Raw genomic sequence first — 17,533 nt, 5'->3', positions numbered from 1 at the left:
CTGTGCCAGCCGCTGGGTGCAGTGAGCGCAGTCAAAGGCTTATCTCGCAGACTCACGGTTATCTACGAGTATAGAGGGCGGCTCGGCGCGTCTCGCGTCGCGCCGCGCGCTCTACCCCGTGTCTCGTAAACATGCTCTAAATGATTCTATAATTACGCTATCTGTTCTATTTTATCCTTCATTGTATTGCATTTGTACATTTAACAGTTAAGTTTGGGTAGAGTAGTTTTTTTTTTAATAGATGATAATGTAATGGTAACTCCGCCTGCGCCAATGGTATGCTGGCGGGGCACCAGTGAGGGATGATAGGCAGATCAGTTAGCCCATCGTAATGAATACACAGGATTTCAGCACGATGGTTTCCACGTGGAGGTCGACCTGAGGGTATATTGCTAGCAATGGGACTGCTGATCCGTTTTATTAACAGTTCCTTCCCTCCCGGGTAGAATAGTTCAGCAGAGGCCAGTACAATAGGAATCATTTTTATAGTAGATTTATCTAAATTTTACAATAAATACAATGATTGCAATGTAAGAAACTAATATAATATTATTTATTACATAATTTTATGTAAATCTAAAGATTTACATAGAGTAAAAAAAACCTTTTATTTGAAAATAGCTATCGTATTGGATTGTTTAAATATTTATCAATGTAGGATAACGTAATATCTTCATCAATGCTGTCCTGCAAAAAATCAACTGCAGTCGTGTGCACACTGACAAACTACGAGATGTGACGTAGATATTCTTATCGTTTCATGTCAACGACTTGTTTCTTAGATACCACATTCTAAATGTTGCCTGTTTACATATAGATTTTGTTTCGCAATGAGTAGTTTTTAGCTCTATAAAGAAGAAAATAAACGTCACAAATCTAGAATGGAAATAGATGAAAATTAATTCAGGATTGACTAAATAATCGTGTAACATAGTCACAATACAGGCGAATTGAGAAGTTATTTAAAAATAAATATTTTTTTATGGTTTATACTTTAGGATTTATCAGGAATGTTTACGATCGCGCGACACGGAACGATGTTTTACTGACAAGTGACACCAAGAATCCAGGGTAGGTATTCGCTATAACTTTCCAAATAGAAAAAAGGTACGGGTAAGTCCGTCCTTGTATCAGGATACAATAAACAACAACAGGTGCACTTTACCCTTAGATTGTGTTCCTTATTTCCGGGGCTCGGGATCTTGTGAACTCGCCATAATATAATATACATCGCTATTTGCTTATTTCTGAATCTAAAACTTTAACTGTGGAATGGGTACGATGGTGTATTGCAATATTATACTGCGAATTGGAAAGTAAATCAGCCATGATGAGTAATTACGAAAACTTGACAGTTGAACGAGTCCGAATGGAATTCCGTACAAAAATAGATCATATCTTAGATTAATATAAATGTTTTTGCAAATAATTATCTTTATCTTGTTTTAGGCTAGATTTTACACAAACAAGGCGAGACTCAGCTGGATAATATATGCCAGTATCATTTAAAACCTAAAGGATTAAGGTTGCCATTCTAAGTTGCATAAAAATAAATATTAAGTCATGCCCACATAAAATTACAATCAAATGGCGGTATTGTTAAATTACAGTGGGGCGAGTTATTGGGCTCTCCAAAATGTTTCGTTCATTGTCCATTTTTCTTGACTGGAGCTGCTTTCTTCTTTGGGTAGTAGAATTATGAAAAAAGATTATGTATAGAATATCTTAAAATGAGGTTTAATTTAAATAAAGATTATTCCAATTCTGCTTTGCTACAATATCAATTTTAATAGCTGTTTTCAAAACTTATGTTTACTGTTATATTGTCCGCAATGCGAAGCGGGACGCCGTGATATAGATACCACATTCACCTAGAAGAAGAAAAGATGAAGTCGAAACAATTATTGGAAATGACAAACACAGAAAGTTCATTAAAGTCCTGTTTTCCAGTTACATATTCGTATAAATGATTTTAATCGTCAACAAATAGATGAAGGAGGAAATGTTTTGTAACTTACATATACGTAGGATTTTGTTTCCCAATAAGTAAATTTTTGTTACGTAAAGAAAAATCGCAATTTAAATCAACACACAATTAATCTTGTAATAACGTACAAGTAAACATAATCGATTATAAAAAGAAATTGTAAAAATCGGTTCAGAAGCAGTTGCATAGTTGCATAACATGTAATAGAATCAAACGAATTGAGGATGATCTAAAGGATTCTTCGTTAAACCGAAAAAAGGATTATAAATGAGTTGAAGGCGACATAGTGACGGACATTGTGTGTTGAATAGCTGAGCTGAGAGACGAGGACCGGCGACAGGATATCGATCACGAGGTCATTAATACAGGCGAGCGATGGACGGCTCGCAGCTCGCACCCGCTCGCCAGCGTAGCGGCCGCCGACCACTACGATTTCTTTATAACTTGGCCATTGTTCTCTTCAGATTTTTACTACTACAGCTCGCTTTAAAGTCATCGGGCTGATTGCATTATGGGATTTTAAATCAGAGGTCAAATATGTTATAAATAAAGTATATGTATAATTGTTTGAGTATAACACTGTAGGTACTTACACTTACACATGTTTTGGGGCATTAAATTGGGTTACGTTTTAGGAACTCCTTTTCGTAAATATGGTTGAATGCAATGATGGCTATCTAATTCTTGTAAGAATGAGTAGGTAAAGATTATCGTTTTATTTAACTCTTTGACACGGTAGAAAGTTAATATCATAATCTGTAAGTTTTTGTAATATTTTCAAAAGTAACTGCCTTATTCATTAGAACGTCAAACCTCTCATAAACATATTTTATCTACTGACCTGTTTTCTTTCTTTTTGTGTTAAATTTTCAGTTTGAATAAAAGCGATAAAACAATGTAATAGTTAAAACAAGTTTGTAAGGGGTATGAGTTTTAATGAATAAGCAAGTAAGTATTTAGATTCTTGCTTCTTATCTATCAATTTCAATAGCAATAATTTGATAAAATATATTTTTTTATAAACATAGTAATGGTTGATTGATATTAGTAAAGGCATGAATATATTTACTTTTAAATTTACTTTTATTATTTATATATTGCAACATTACAATAACTCGAATTTCTTGCAAATAAACATTTTGATTTGACCAATAGTAATGTGGATTTGAACAACAAATTTTTAGCCTTTCGCGTTGCATGTTTTATAGTTTTTAAGGTACGTTGACCATGGCCGGTGTAACCTGGTCGAACCGTCGAGATAACTCGGGTAAATCGTAGTTTAACTAAATGATTGCGTTAATTCCCTTCTTTTGTAAACTATAAACAACTAGTTGTTTCTTAACAGCTTCCCTCACGTACAGCAGTACATAAAGTATCCTATGCGTTAAGTTAGAATATATCCTAGGTTACCAGTCTATTACATTTGATTGACATCCGTTCAGCTGTTTAAATATGATTAAAGAACAAATATCCAAATGTCTTTACAAACTTTCACATTCATAATATTAATTAACAGGACGGCGGGATTATTTTCTTCCTTCATTAGGTCTGCCTCTGTTCTTATAACCATTCATTTTAATACTTTGTTTAAAACATTCTCTTTATTCCTGGGTATCAAATGTCATGTAAAGACAAACGGTTCTTTTTTCATATCACAGGCGCTACTTTCAAACTTCTTTTGATATATACATTCTGAATCTTGTTAATCCTTGTCATACTAGTAGCAGTCGCCTTTTGGAAAAACGATGGAAGACAGCAAGCAGGCCAGATAATGTTTTTGTACATTTTGTTATGTTTATATTATTTAAAAATATGTATGAACAGAGTAACGGACACAGTAGTAAGCCTTATATTAGAATTTTTAGATTAGTCTGACGAGTATTGTGAGACGGTCCAATGCGCCGACACATAAGCGCCGGCGACGGCGGAGACAGCAGTGCTCGGAGGCCGGTGACGTCACCGTTCCGCTCCGCTGACTCATCACGTCAGCGCCACAAAGTAAATAATCCTATGTGAGCGTTGAGTCAACGGCGCGGTGTCGGCGCATACCCCGCAGCTTTGGCTTTGTTCTCGTCTAGTGCATCCACGTGCCGCAGCTACGGGCGAGCGAGCGACGTGACCTATCGCTCCGTAACTTGTGCATAGAACACTTACGGCCGATATTATAATAAACTTCTTACTGCCTACGTTGGCATTATCGTTTATTATTTCCAGAACATTTACAATTTCTCACGTTTTTACATTATTTTTCAATGACTAATGACTTAGCACTATGAACCTTTATTGTCATTGTGATTTATCTTTTTTTTTATACAACTTAGAATAGCAAACAAGCTGACGGCCTACCTGATGGAAAATGTTAACCGTCGCCTATAGACATGAGCAGTACCATGGATATAACGGTACACACACATACTGTTTCGCCTATGATACCCCCCATGCGTCGCCATTCCTAAGGACTCAGATGTTATTCCTCTGTACCCAGTAAATTCACGCCATATCCCACCCTTCAAACCGAAACACAGCCATGCAAACACATTATCTAAAAGGTATATAAGTTATTGTTGCCGGCTGCATGATTAGCTCACTCCAATATTAAAATACTGTCCAGTTTTGTGTTGAATAGTCCATTTATCGAGGAAGGCTTCAGGCTATATAGCATCACGCTGCGACCACTAGGGGCGAAGCATCAGTGAAAAATGTTGCAAAAATGGGGAAAATTTTTCATATTTCAGGGCTTTCGTTGCGTGCGCTGCGGAAACGGCTCAAGTTACCCAAAAAATATGTATGAAAGAATTATTTCTCTTTAACTGATCTAAAAAAATGTCCGCGACAGTATATGTGATTTTTTTAAGATTGACTCACTATAACCTTTTTTATGGTAATCAAACTGGGTCGAAATTAATGCATTATTGCCAATTGTTTGTCGAAGAGTTTTATCAACATAATAATATTAATCCTTATCATAATAGCAGAAATTGACGCGGACGAAGTCGCGGGCAACAGCTAGTGTACTATTTATGGTTGTATGATCGGTAACGTTTAGTATTTGTCTAATGTATGCACTATGTGTATATGGCGTATTAAGTGAAGGTTAAAACACGATCTTCAATAATACTGAGTGAAGCATTGCATGAGATGATGTCAGCGGCGCCACGCCGGTCATCGGCCCAACCATCCGTGGCAGCGACGATAGTCAACTGTCGGCGCGCCAATCAACACGCTCGAAACTATTAACGAGTTTTATTGGCTGACACATGCACGAGCTTTGTTCACCTGCTTTTGCTAATAAAGATAAGTAGTGTCATAAAAATAAAATTACATCTTTATAATGAATGATGCTGGGTAGCGCTCCCAGATGATTATTGTCTGGTTCGCAACACGTATCCTAGCTTGACGTCCAGGCGACTTTTATAGTAGTTTGGATTAAGGTTAACGGAGTTGAATTACTTATTAACAAAACTGCGTAGCTCAACGACGAATTGATGTTTCATTAGCTTTGCAATAGCATCGCTAACGTATCGTGGTCGTGGTGTTTAGTCCGAGTGCAACCTCAGGACCTGTTCATAATCTGCTCGTATCAATCAACGCTGTGGCTGGTTTATAATGCCCGCACTTAGTAAGTAATCGTTATTGTAATTATTTCTTTTTATAACACTTGTATTGCTGCATACGCGCAATATGTTAAAATCCTACATGTAAGTAATCTTATCACTGATAGACATTCTATCTATTAGGTCAAAAATATAAGTATCTACGTATTTTTTTCCTCATACATGACTCTAATAGAGTGATATGGTTTTCCTGAATTAGTTCAGAATATAAATCTTGTGGCTATTTCTACTTTTTGCTAAAAATAAAGAGTTATTGTTATAAGAGACAAAAAATTATATTATAAATATATTTATATTATAAATGAATTTATTTTATATTGTTGTATATTTGTATTTATCATCGATGAAGTTGACGCTGGATTTAAATCAGAGTTTGATTTAGGTTTTTCAAGATTAAGTACATTTTTAAGGGAAATTCCTAATGAGTATCAGGAGTCAGAACTATTTTAGTAAAAGTAAAAAATAATAAATGTTTACATACAAAATTATTATACACTCTCTGTATTACCTGTTGTACTCGTAGTATTATTGTGAAAAATAAAAATACAAGCGATTTATTACCGAGGAGCAAGCACCATTGTATCATCTGTGAATCAGGTAGCAGGTACACGATAGTCACAGTTGTGTTATAGTATAGAAACTCGCCGGCAGTCAGTTGGCGATGTCAGGGGAAAATAAACAAAACAGGCGGCGGAGCAATGCGGGCGCGGCGAGGGCGGTGCGGGGCGCGGTAAAGCAGCTGCGTTCGCGCATACACAAACCGTTTAGAACGGGGCGGGGAAGGGATTGACGAGCGCTGGAGCACCGCACCGCGCCGCGCCGCGCCGGGCCACAACCGGCAACCGGCAACCGGCAACCAGTGGCATATACCTCCTACATCACAAATCACACACATAATACATTATTGCCGTGAGAGCGAATTTTACAAATAGTAGTTTAGGATTCATAAATTATGTATGTATCGCATGTCATAGATTCTAGAATCAAGCATGTAGCTGCAAACCACCGACATGTCCTCATTTATATTATTTTTATTTAAGAAACAGAAGCTGTATCGTTAGCCCTTTACGTAGCAAGAACGTAACTTGCATTAGTTAGTAATTGATAACAAGAAAAACTATAAACGTTGTAAGTAAAGTAATTAAAAAAGAAATATCAACCTATACTAATCTTATATAGATTAGTATAGGGGAAAAAGTTCATTGTTTGTTTGTCTGTTTGTAATGGATGAACGCAAAAACTATTCAATCGATTTTAAAACATCTTTTACGTATAGCAAGCTACATTAGCAGCGGGCAACGTTGGTTATATATTAATTTCGTAAATTCTATTAGCCCGGGCCGGGTCGCTTATAAAAATAATTATTATCTAGTTAGTCATTATCATTTCAAGTAAGTTTTAGAAGTAGTCTTCACTGGAACCTGAAATTGCATAATTTTTCTCTGCTCGTTAGCTTGTCACATCCGATCTTTAAAACTCTGTAGAAAGAAATTCAATTCAGGGACTTGGTTGGAATCTATAGTTATAAAACTATTAGCGAATAGTAAAAAGATATTATGCATCATGGTACGTAATATATATATATATATATACCCGAAAAATATTGAAAAATGGAGCATTTTTGGAGAAAACAGTAACAAATTTCTTGCTTTCAAGCTTTGATCAATCATTAGAACTTACTGAGAGAGACTACAATTGGAAAGGTAAATGTTGTTAGTTTGATAGTGCCAGCGTTGTGTGTGTATTTGCTAATGATTTCATGTTATCTACTCGTATGTGCATTTGTGATTTTGGTTCGTTCCAAACGACGGTGAGTCCGCCTGAAGCCAGCGGAGCTGTGTGGATCCTCTGTGCGCTCCGAGGTAGTTGACCGGCGCGCGGCGTCTGATCCGTTTGTTTATTATTACCGGCCGGTGCGTGCGGGCACCGTGTCCCGCTCTCACACCCGCTCCACGCACCCGTCAGCCGTCAGCCGTCAGCCGTCACCGCCTGCAACGCACTGTCCGCACTTGCAGCGGACGCCGCGCACGCACACGTTTTACAATTTACCTGTTTTCCAGTATTATGCCATTGTATAGAACAGGTGTCATTATTAGGGACGATGACAAATTTCTTTTCATGAGAGCACGACAGGAATTCAAATCCAATAATTATCAGTTATTAAGAGACAGATGACGTGCTAAGTATGTTATTTTTATTTATTATACGTGTACACTTCACACTGTGTCAAATGTTCTATTCATTTGTAGTGATTTTGTTTGAAATTCTAGCTAGTTTAATAGAATGAACCTTTTGATAGAATGTGAATGGCTATGTTTCAATTTATTCCCAATGTTTGTTAAATTGATGGTCAGATATACACAGAGGTTACACAGACGGTACCTACTCAACTATACGCTCGTATACGTGACAATGAGATATGCTCTTGGTGTTCCTATAAATACGAGATGATAAAATACGAGTAAATAAATAAATAAACTTCACTTTGCCCGCTGTGTATTGATTTGTTTTGATATTCTATGTAGCATGAAAATCATTTAAAATTAATTATAAATAAACAGTAACTGTACTAATAATATTTAAGTATATAGAGGACGCCTGTACATAGGGCATATAAAGAAGGATTGATACAATAATTATTAGAAATTATGTCTATCTACTCGTATGCGTTTGTTGCGGTATTCCGCTAAAACTACTGCAACAAATTTAATGCGGTTTTCACAGGTGTGTCATTAAGCTCTAACTTAAAATCTGATATATCTGGATACGCCATGTGTAAGTGGTTACTTACCTATTTCCATAATCCACGAGTACGAAGTTATGAGTAAAAACTTAGTCCAATAAAAATTGAGTAATACAAAATGAAATCATTTTGTCTTCACACTCCTCTCTCTGTAATTCCTCTAAGTACTTTTTTTCTTGTAGTAAGTATTTGCTCTACATGAGAATATAAGATATCGAGAAGACCGAGTCGAACTGCATTTAAAAAACCAGTCCAAGATTATTTCCTGACGTTTTGATCAGTCAATATTTTATAATTGTTTTAAATTATTTTTTACAAGTGTGTTTTTGTTGTAGAAGTTGCATTATATACAGAGCAAAATGCACTTTTTACAAACTTCAAACATTTATTTATTTTACCAATTGGTTTTACTTCCATATTGATTTCATGTCAATAATGTTTAAAAAAGTTACTTTAAAAATAGTGACTCTGAAACAATTGTTTTTTATTGAATATCAAAATTGCGATTATTGCATTATTAGTTCGTTATTTTTGTGCAGTAACGAATAACGGAACAAAAGATGCCATAAAAGAGAATGCCTCAATAACAGAACATCAAATTAAAGCTCTGTTCACTGTGACCCATCAATATCTTTATGATACAGAATTGGGATTCTTCGCTTATTTTTTTTTATGTATATACTTTGTCAACATTTTTATCTATTTTATTTTTGTTTAAACAAATAAATACCCTGTGTACGTTTTTGTTATAATCTAATATCTATACTATAAAAGCATATAATTAAATAAATATTTATGTTATTTAAATAGCTGATTCCAATGTGTTGTACATTTAACTGTTATTGTATTGTAGCAAGTACTTAGATAAAAATATGATAATATATTTAGATATTGTCTATCAATAGCATTATATAATAATTGGTATTAACGTGTACACCTTGTACTGTGTACTGCCATTCATATACATGCAGGTTGTACTTTGTTTACGAGAATTTTTTATTAGTTTTTGGTAACATAAAGATTGTTTTTTCTGGGAAAAAAATCAGACTATTAATAAATAGTAACACTAGTTTTAAAGAATGCATTTCGACAATGAACATACTGTATAACCAAGTGTGTATCTAACATGGATTCGTATCTTATATATCGTTTTATAGATACATTTTATGCAAGAGAAGATAGATATGTTTACAATGTGGATTAATTAATTAGCATCGAGCTTTAATAATTAATGAGCTAGTTCCCTAATTATCATACGAGTGACCACAGCAACCCCGCACTATGAATACATAATTTTAACCTATAATAGGTTTAAATTATACTATACCTAACTTTTACCCGCGACTGCGTCCGCGTGAGCGGGATAAAAAGTATTCTTTAACCATCTCTATCCCTTATAGTATGTGTATATATTATACATGAAATTTCATACACATTTGTTAAGGGGTTAAAGTGCTATAAGGTAACAAACAAATAAAAAGATTAACTCACTTTCACGTTAATAATATTAATAAGGATAATAATTTCAATGGAAGCTATATTTTACCAGTATATTGCCAATTGGCAAAATACTAGTAAAATATACATAGCTTCCATTGAATGAAAATACTTAGAATTTTGTTCAATGATAGAAGACGCGATAAATATGGAACTGTTTTAACTATTTTTTTTTTCAACCGTTTTTATTTGTTTTGTTTTAGGTGGTTGGTCCAGCTTATGCACGCGTCTCATTTCTATCTGTTTCATAAATCCAGTTATGTTTACAATCGCATTACGAGACGTGAGTATAAGCTTGCTGTTTAAAAGAACAGTTTAGAAAAAGTACATAAATATGTCTTTTGTAGCAATACACATTAAAATTTATAATAAGATTTCGAAATATGCGTTGGTACTACCATTCACCAAATTTAAAAGTTTTATTTAGAAAAAATTAATAAATAAGGCATATGACATACTAAATGAGTACAAGACCCACGTGCCTAGCTCCAAATGGTAATGTATGGGTCATACGAGTTATTATCTATATAACGAATGAAGTCCGCCATATGTCTGAATATATTTTGTTCACATACAATTCAATGTAATAATGTCAATAATACACTTGTCTAATAGTTTCAATAACTCTTGTGCTGTTTGCTAGTCTCTAGGTACTGACACAAAATTATAATTATGAAATCTACATTCGTTTAAAAAAGCAACAGTTGAGTTTCTTGCTCGTTCTCAGCTGAAATTGCATAACAAATAGACGGTCGAATCATTAAAAATGACTATTTATAAATGCTCGTAATTAAGTTTACTTGAATAAAAAAATATTTTTATTATCCTATCTATTCTCCTTTAACCAAAGGTTGTCTGTAAGAGATTGCCCTAGCGATAAGACCGCCTTTTGTACCTTTATGTGTATATTTCAATCTGTATTTATGTTACTGTATTTCACTTGAATTATTCACTTGTCATTGTATATTTTGTTTATGGTGCAATAAAAAGTTAAATAAATTATAAATAAATAAATAAAGAAGCAGTATGAGCGTTGTTGTATTGTTAAAGGCCTTCAAAAGGCGGGGACTTCCAATGTGCTCATACTTCCTTCTGCAGATATGTTACACGATATCTTTGGTAATTGTTTTGCATGTATTTGCAATTGATAGCGTTTCCTTCCGTGATGGTCCCGTATTTCTTTTCTCACGATCCAAATTGATATTCCTTTTGTGCAGCACAATCTGAATGAATTTCTGATAGAGGGCATGATGATATAATATTATCATGGCAGTTGAATATAGAGATTGTACCACTTATGTACTCGCTGTGCAAGTGAGTGCACTCATTACTTAATGCACATTGTTATAAACAAGACGAAACACTGACAGTATTATAGAAAGTGATGCCCTTCGAGTACTTCCACAATAAGTTTTGAACATTGAATGGTTAAAAAAATAAGTATGATTAACTATAACTTTATTCACCCGTAAATGATTCAAAAGACGGACTTAATACTAAGTAGGTAGCAATTTTCGGTCACTCATCATTTTGTGTAATGTTTATTTTTATATAATATGTTTATATTTTTTCATTTTCTTCATATCGTCATACAAAATTAAACTTTTTTTGAAGCTCGATGCGGCAAGGTTTTAAATTACAAATTTCTTAGATAGAGCTGATCCAGGCTGAGCGAATTCCCACTTATTATACAACATGTTGTGTTAATATTACTCGTATTTGTTTGCTAAGTGATTTGTTGAGAAATAAATAAGTATTTTTCTAAAAAAAAAGGGTGTATCTACAAGTTCTGTACCGAGAACAAACAAAGGGATGGCGCATGGAAGATCTATGAAGACGACTCAGTAAACAGTCATACTGAAGTTATTACAGCAATCAAAACTATAAGGGGTCATAAAATTTTATCGCCGTGACATACGTAACTGGAGTTTCAACCGATCACACGCACGTCTCGCCGAGTAATAACAGTAAGTTAACAGCTCTCTCACAACGATGTGTTTATATATAATTAATCAATCGATATAGTTATTTTATTTACTCAATACAAGTGTTACATTGATTACAGATATAGCTCTACAATATCTACCTATATCATGAATTTACATCTAAGTAAATATTTAGTTTACCTTCGTGAAAAGATGGAGATATTTTAAAAACATATAGATTTGTAGATTGGTTTCGAAACTTATAAATTGTTAAATAAATGACTGATAGCAAATGCGAGCAGTCATATTTCAAATTGATTAGATTTATCAGTACGTAGGATTTTGTGATAAAATGGGGGAGTACGTCACAGTAATAGAAGCAGATGGCGTAATTGCAGTAGGTATATCCGGTAATCCAAGAAATAGTATGAGGGGATCAAATCCCTCAATGACTCATAATATCATCCCCACAGTAACTCCCGCTGCAGTGACGTACCTACCTACGAGTAGTTAATTTGATTAATAAAGAAAGAGACGGAGGAAGGATGTCTCAGTTTTTATTTAAAATAAATTAACCTTTAAATAATAAATAACTGGCCCACTTTAGTTGATGTTACTATGCCAATGGTTATTAATTTGTATTATGTATTTACAATTAAACTGACTTTTAACCACATTTTTATGTCTCAATTAAATTGGTTTGCAGATAACAGTTCGGTATTGTATATTAATATCACATAAGTTAATATGTTTAATAAGTATTATAGGATGGTTGGATTAAAAGCATGGTTTTAGACAAATATTGAAGTAAGAGGAGACGGTAGATTCGGTTTTTGAGTATGTTATAAATTATTTGAACAAAAACATCAATTTTCCAGTCTTAATGAGCCTGCACCTTGTTTGGAGACGCTATAGCATGTCCACATTTGAAAATATTTTGAAATGCATAACCCAGAATTCAGACAACAATTTTAAATTTACCTTCCTATATATAGATTGATCTGATGAGATTCGATCTCATGTCTCTCTACTATCTAGATTATGTTTTAATTACATCTCGGAAGGAATATCAGTTGGAAAATACTATTATTTGGAAATCTTTTTACCAATTTTTAAGGTTTCGTGCCAAAAAAAAATGAAAAAACCCTTATGGTGCGACTTTTTCATCTACGAGGTCTGTCCGGAAAGTTCGTATAAAAGTGTTCTGGAATGCGAGAAAGAGGAGTGGGGAGGCCAGGTAAGCGCAGGACCCCTTCCTTATGTCCCTAACAATGCTTCAGTTCTGGTCTGACCGCCGTGCGGTGCGAACTGGCTTGTCACGCCATCTGTGAAGTTACCTCTTAACGAAACCCCGTCGGCATGGAGCCCGCTTCCGTTGAAGAGCAGCGCGTCGTAATCAAGTTTCTCTCGAAACTCGGCAAGAATGGCCGTGAAATTTTTGCCGATCTCAGAACAGTTTATGGGGATGATGCTGTGAAGGAACCAACCGTCCACAAGTGGCTAAAAAGATTCAGAGAGGGCCGAGAAAGCGTTCAAGATGACCCACGTTCAGGACGTCCTTCCACTTCACATTCCGACGAAAACGTGGAAAGAATTCGAACTTGTGTTAATGGGGACCGTCGTTTAACGGTCAGACAGGTGGCTGAAGAGCTTAATTTGGGCAAAACCGTGGTCCACGAAATTCTAAGAAACGAACTTCAAATGAAAAAAATTTGCGCCAAGATCGTTCCGTGAGTTTTTGAGTAAAAATTCCATTACGGTGACCGAACACCCCCCCTATTCGCCGGATTTGGCCCCGTGTGACTTCTTCTTGTTCCCAAAAACCAAATTGGTACTTCGGGGGCGGCATTTGGGGGACATAAATGAGATAAAAAAAGCTACGACGGGGCAGCTGAGAAACCTACAACCAGAGGACTTTCAAGGAGCCTTCTCACAGTGGAAACGGCGTTGGCACAAGTGCATTATGTCACAGGGGGAGTACTTTGAAGGGGATAAAATTGATTTACCTGAATAATTGTAAAATAAAATTTTTAAAAAACTTTTATACGTACTTTCCGGACAAACCTCGTATAGCGTTAAATCTCGTCAACTATTAACTGTCAATTCGAAATTTGCAATAGTTTTACATATCATTGGGCCGCATATGTTGCAGTGGAAATAATGGAAAACATATTATTATTTTCTATGCCAGGGGAGTCCAAAATTAATACTAAAAATTTTATAATTGTGGGATATCATATATACGGGCTTTATTTGTACATTTTAAAAGTGATTTTTATTTATTTTTATGCTGTGTGATTTTTTAGTTATGCCCGAAAAAGGTTGAACAAAGGTATTACCACCTTATCTCCAAAGTTTCTGAAGCGAAAAATTTTAAATACTGTCAGTTTATAAAGGTAAATGTGCATTTTGGATTATACACATATAGTGTTACTATACAAATGCTTCGCCAAAAATAGGTCAGCTTTTTTTATCTTCTTGAATAGGGTTGCCATAATATATGTTTATTATTTAATATATGGGAGAAATTGCATTATAAGATTAAAATGAAAAATAAAAACGATACGGAATTATTAAGAATATATTTGAAAGAACAAGGTAACCAGTGCATAAAAATTGATGATGCTTATCTTTACTGATTACTTTGATTTGCCCGTGTGGTCCCGGCATAGAATAAGCCACCCCTTCCTTTACGTGGGTGTCGTAAGAGGCGATTACGGGAGAGCGACGTATGGACAGCAGCGTCCCTTTTATAACATCTCTCAAGCCTAACTGCGGCTTTCAATCCATCTGCCAAGCGTGGCAACTACTGGCAAAACCTTCCAAGGGGGAGGATTATGTTAAGGGCTGATATGATGATGATGACTTTCATTTATATTCAAGTATGCACGTAAAATAAATTTTCGTTTTAAAATTGTTAATAATAGCCGCCTTTTTATTTATTACTTTGTAAGTAATACGTACATATGCATATTTATATTATATAAGAAAAAGTTTCCAAATGAAATTTAAGAAATCGATCTTTTCTGGGAAATTTTTAAGCCCATTACTTGCAACACTGAAGAAATAGGCGCATTTAAATAAATGTGTCGAATTGAATCAGCCAAATGTTAATTTTCTGCCATATTTTCCGACACTCGATGCTCTATCTATATAATCTAAGATGTGAATATTACAAGAAAAAAAAAACTAAGTTTCTAACTAAAGAAAAAAAATAAAAACTAGTATTGCTTTTGAGAAATTATTAAAAAAAATCTCCAAAAACAAATCACTATGTTGTATGGAAATAGCTTAAATAAACGACCCGTTACATATCCGTTAATTGCTAATCGTTTTAACTGCATCAGCAGCAGACTAAGCTTATCAACCAATATCGAAATGTGGGCTTTAGAGTGCAAATATTGAATATATATATAACGATAAGTACCTACTCATACCCACCCATGGTATATTGTCTATAATAGTAATAGAAAAATATGTAATGTTGGTTTGGAAACGAATTACAAACATTGTATTATTGTAATTATTTTCATAAAAACTTTTCTGTTGTAAGAAAAACCAATTTAATAAATGTACAAAAAACGGACGAATAGAGAAATCCATGTTATTTGCTTCGAACAAAATAGAGCATTACAAGAAATAAGGGAAAGTTGAATAGTGATAGTAGCAGGGCACCACAGGGTGGAGAGGATTATAGGAACGTAACAAGTTCCGAAACAAATGGAGTTTATTATTTGTAAAGTCTATGATATTAGATATAACACGACATGGCACGGTATTGCGCGCTTGTTGCCCATAGCCTCTGCGTGATTACTTCACCTAACCCAGTTTGTCAACGTTTGGTACACACACTGCACGTCTGTTCCTATCTGCCGACAGATAGTCATCGCACTTTGTTGTCTAACATGGTATAAAAGAGTCTATATAAGGTCAAAACATGTTGGCGACTTGGTTTTTTTTTTTTGTATTATGAAAAATATTTTACCTTTTTATATGTTCTAAAAAAGAATTGACTAGAGCCAGAGATCAAATTTACTTTATAGAGTTTTATTTGAAATATTTAATCTTACAACTTATTTATTTTTTCTATAAAATATTTATGTCAATAGATCACTATTACACAATTACAATTAATATAAGGCCAACATGATGGTAAACCCATCTATTGACCCATAGAGAAAAATATTTTTCTTTTGACTAAAACAGTAGGATTTTCTGCGTAAAGTAGCCCATTAAATTTTACCATAAATTTTATCACACACATTATCATTATTCTATTATATATCGTAATATTTATAAACTTTTTTTTCGTCAGAATTTGTGTCAATCATTCAGAATACTTGAATATGACGACGTCTTGATAACTATCTCGATTCTCAGTTATTTCCGTTGCAGGCTGGTTTATGATTTCATTGTAAAGATGAGGTTCGAGATAGTTAAAATATAGGTAGAGGTAGGTATATACCAGTGAAGTAGTTTTTTATTGTTCTATTGGTTCTGTTTACATCTAGGTTCTGAATTTCCATGTTTACTATCTATATTACAAATGTGTTTAATAATAATAATGAATATGACCGTGATACATTTACGGTGTATATAATTCACGAACCGTTTATGATTTCCTTGATAGTTTCTCAATCAATTCAAGTCCGAATGGTCTATCATTTCGTAAATGTTATTCAATATATTTATATCTCCAAAAACACTTAATATTGTATTACTGTATTTAGAACTAGGAGTTTGTTATTGGTACCTAACCTAGTTCTAGATACTTACATTAATATTAATATTAAGTTTTTTACAGCTAAGGGTTAGTAATTAGCCCAAACTGCTCTATTACAACATCACTGAATATGCCTCGGTTTTTATACACTTAGCAGCTGCACCGTACACCTCGTGCTCACCTGTTATGCACTATCCAAAAAATGTAGGTATGGGTATCGTTGGACCATGTAGGCGAGCTACAGTTATCGGTCGGGCAAGATTCGTTTAGAAAGCACAGATCGAAGGCGCACAGGCACTGGCGACCGGCACTCGACCGGCCTCGCACACGAGGTGAACCGGCTTCTACAACAATACACTATTTATTTGTACACAAAACTGATGACACAATCACTGTCGGTAATCACCATACGCATCCATGTAACAATTCTTGAAAATTTTCACAAACAAAAACTTCAACAGTCACTCGCGATGTGAGTTAATTTCGAACGAATGTAAGTTACGGTGTGCGGGGAACGAAGCGTGTATCGCGCAACACACGAAGCGCCGCTGACTGCCAACGGCTGACTGGCTGGACTGCAATGGTGAGCTGTAGGAAGACCGGTTGGCGCGCCGGGAGCCGCAGGGCGTGCGGGGCGCGGGGCGCGGGGCGCGGGGCGCGGCGCCGCTTGCGGCGAGGGGTGCTCTCTCCGCAGCTTGCCCTATAAACTTGCTTTCTGCCTGCTCTCATGTCGTGAGTAGGCTGGCTGGCTGGTTTCGTGCACTTTTGTGAAAGGCAAATTATTTGCATCGCGGCGTTGCGTCTCCACCGTGCGCCAGGCATGCATGTATGCCAGACTTGTACCTGGTCATTTAAATGCACCATTCATAGATCCAAGATGTTTACTGCTAATGTGTGTATATCTATACTGTAGTATCTATTTAAAAGATACAGCGGCTATCATAAAAACATATAAATATGGAGAAAAAGCTTTGTATGTTATAATTTTTTTTACAATTTTTTACAAATGTAATGAACTTCAATAAGTCGTACCTATTCAGATGT

General features: G+C 35.0%; 1 protein-coding gene across 1 annotated transcript in view; it reads right to left on the bottom strand.

Annotated features, from left to right (window-relative positions):
• The window catches only part of LOC113510197 (fat-like cadherin-related tumor suppressor homolog), a 47,775-nt gene extending 30,700 nt beyond the window's left edge, over positions 1 to 17,075 (bottom strand). Inside the window, 1 exon segment of the mRNA XM_052894930.1 lies at positions 16,671 to 17,075. The gene's annotated coding sequence lies outside the window, so the exon portion shown is untranslated.
• Positions 17,076 to 17,533: the final 458 nt, after the last annotated feature.

Source organism: Galleria mellonella, unplaced genomic scaffold, assembly GCF_026898425.1.
Source record: "Galleria mellonella isolate WM207_F2 unplaced genomic scaffold, CSIRO_AGI_GalMel_v1 utg2550, whole genome shotgun sequence".
Taxonomy (NCBI): Eukaryota; Metazoa; Arthropoda; class Insecta; order Lepidoptera; family Pyralidae; genus Galleria; species Galleria mellonella.
This window is presented reverse-complemented; position numbering and strand designations above follow the sequence as displayed.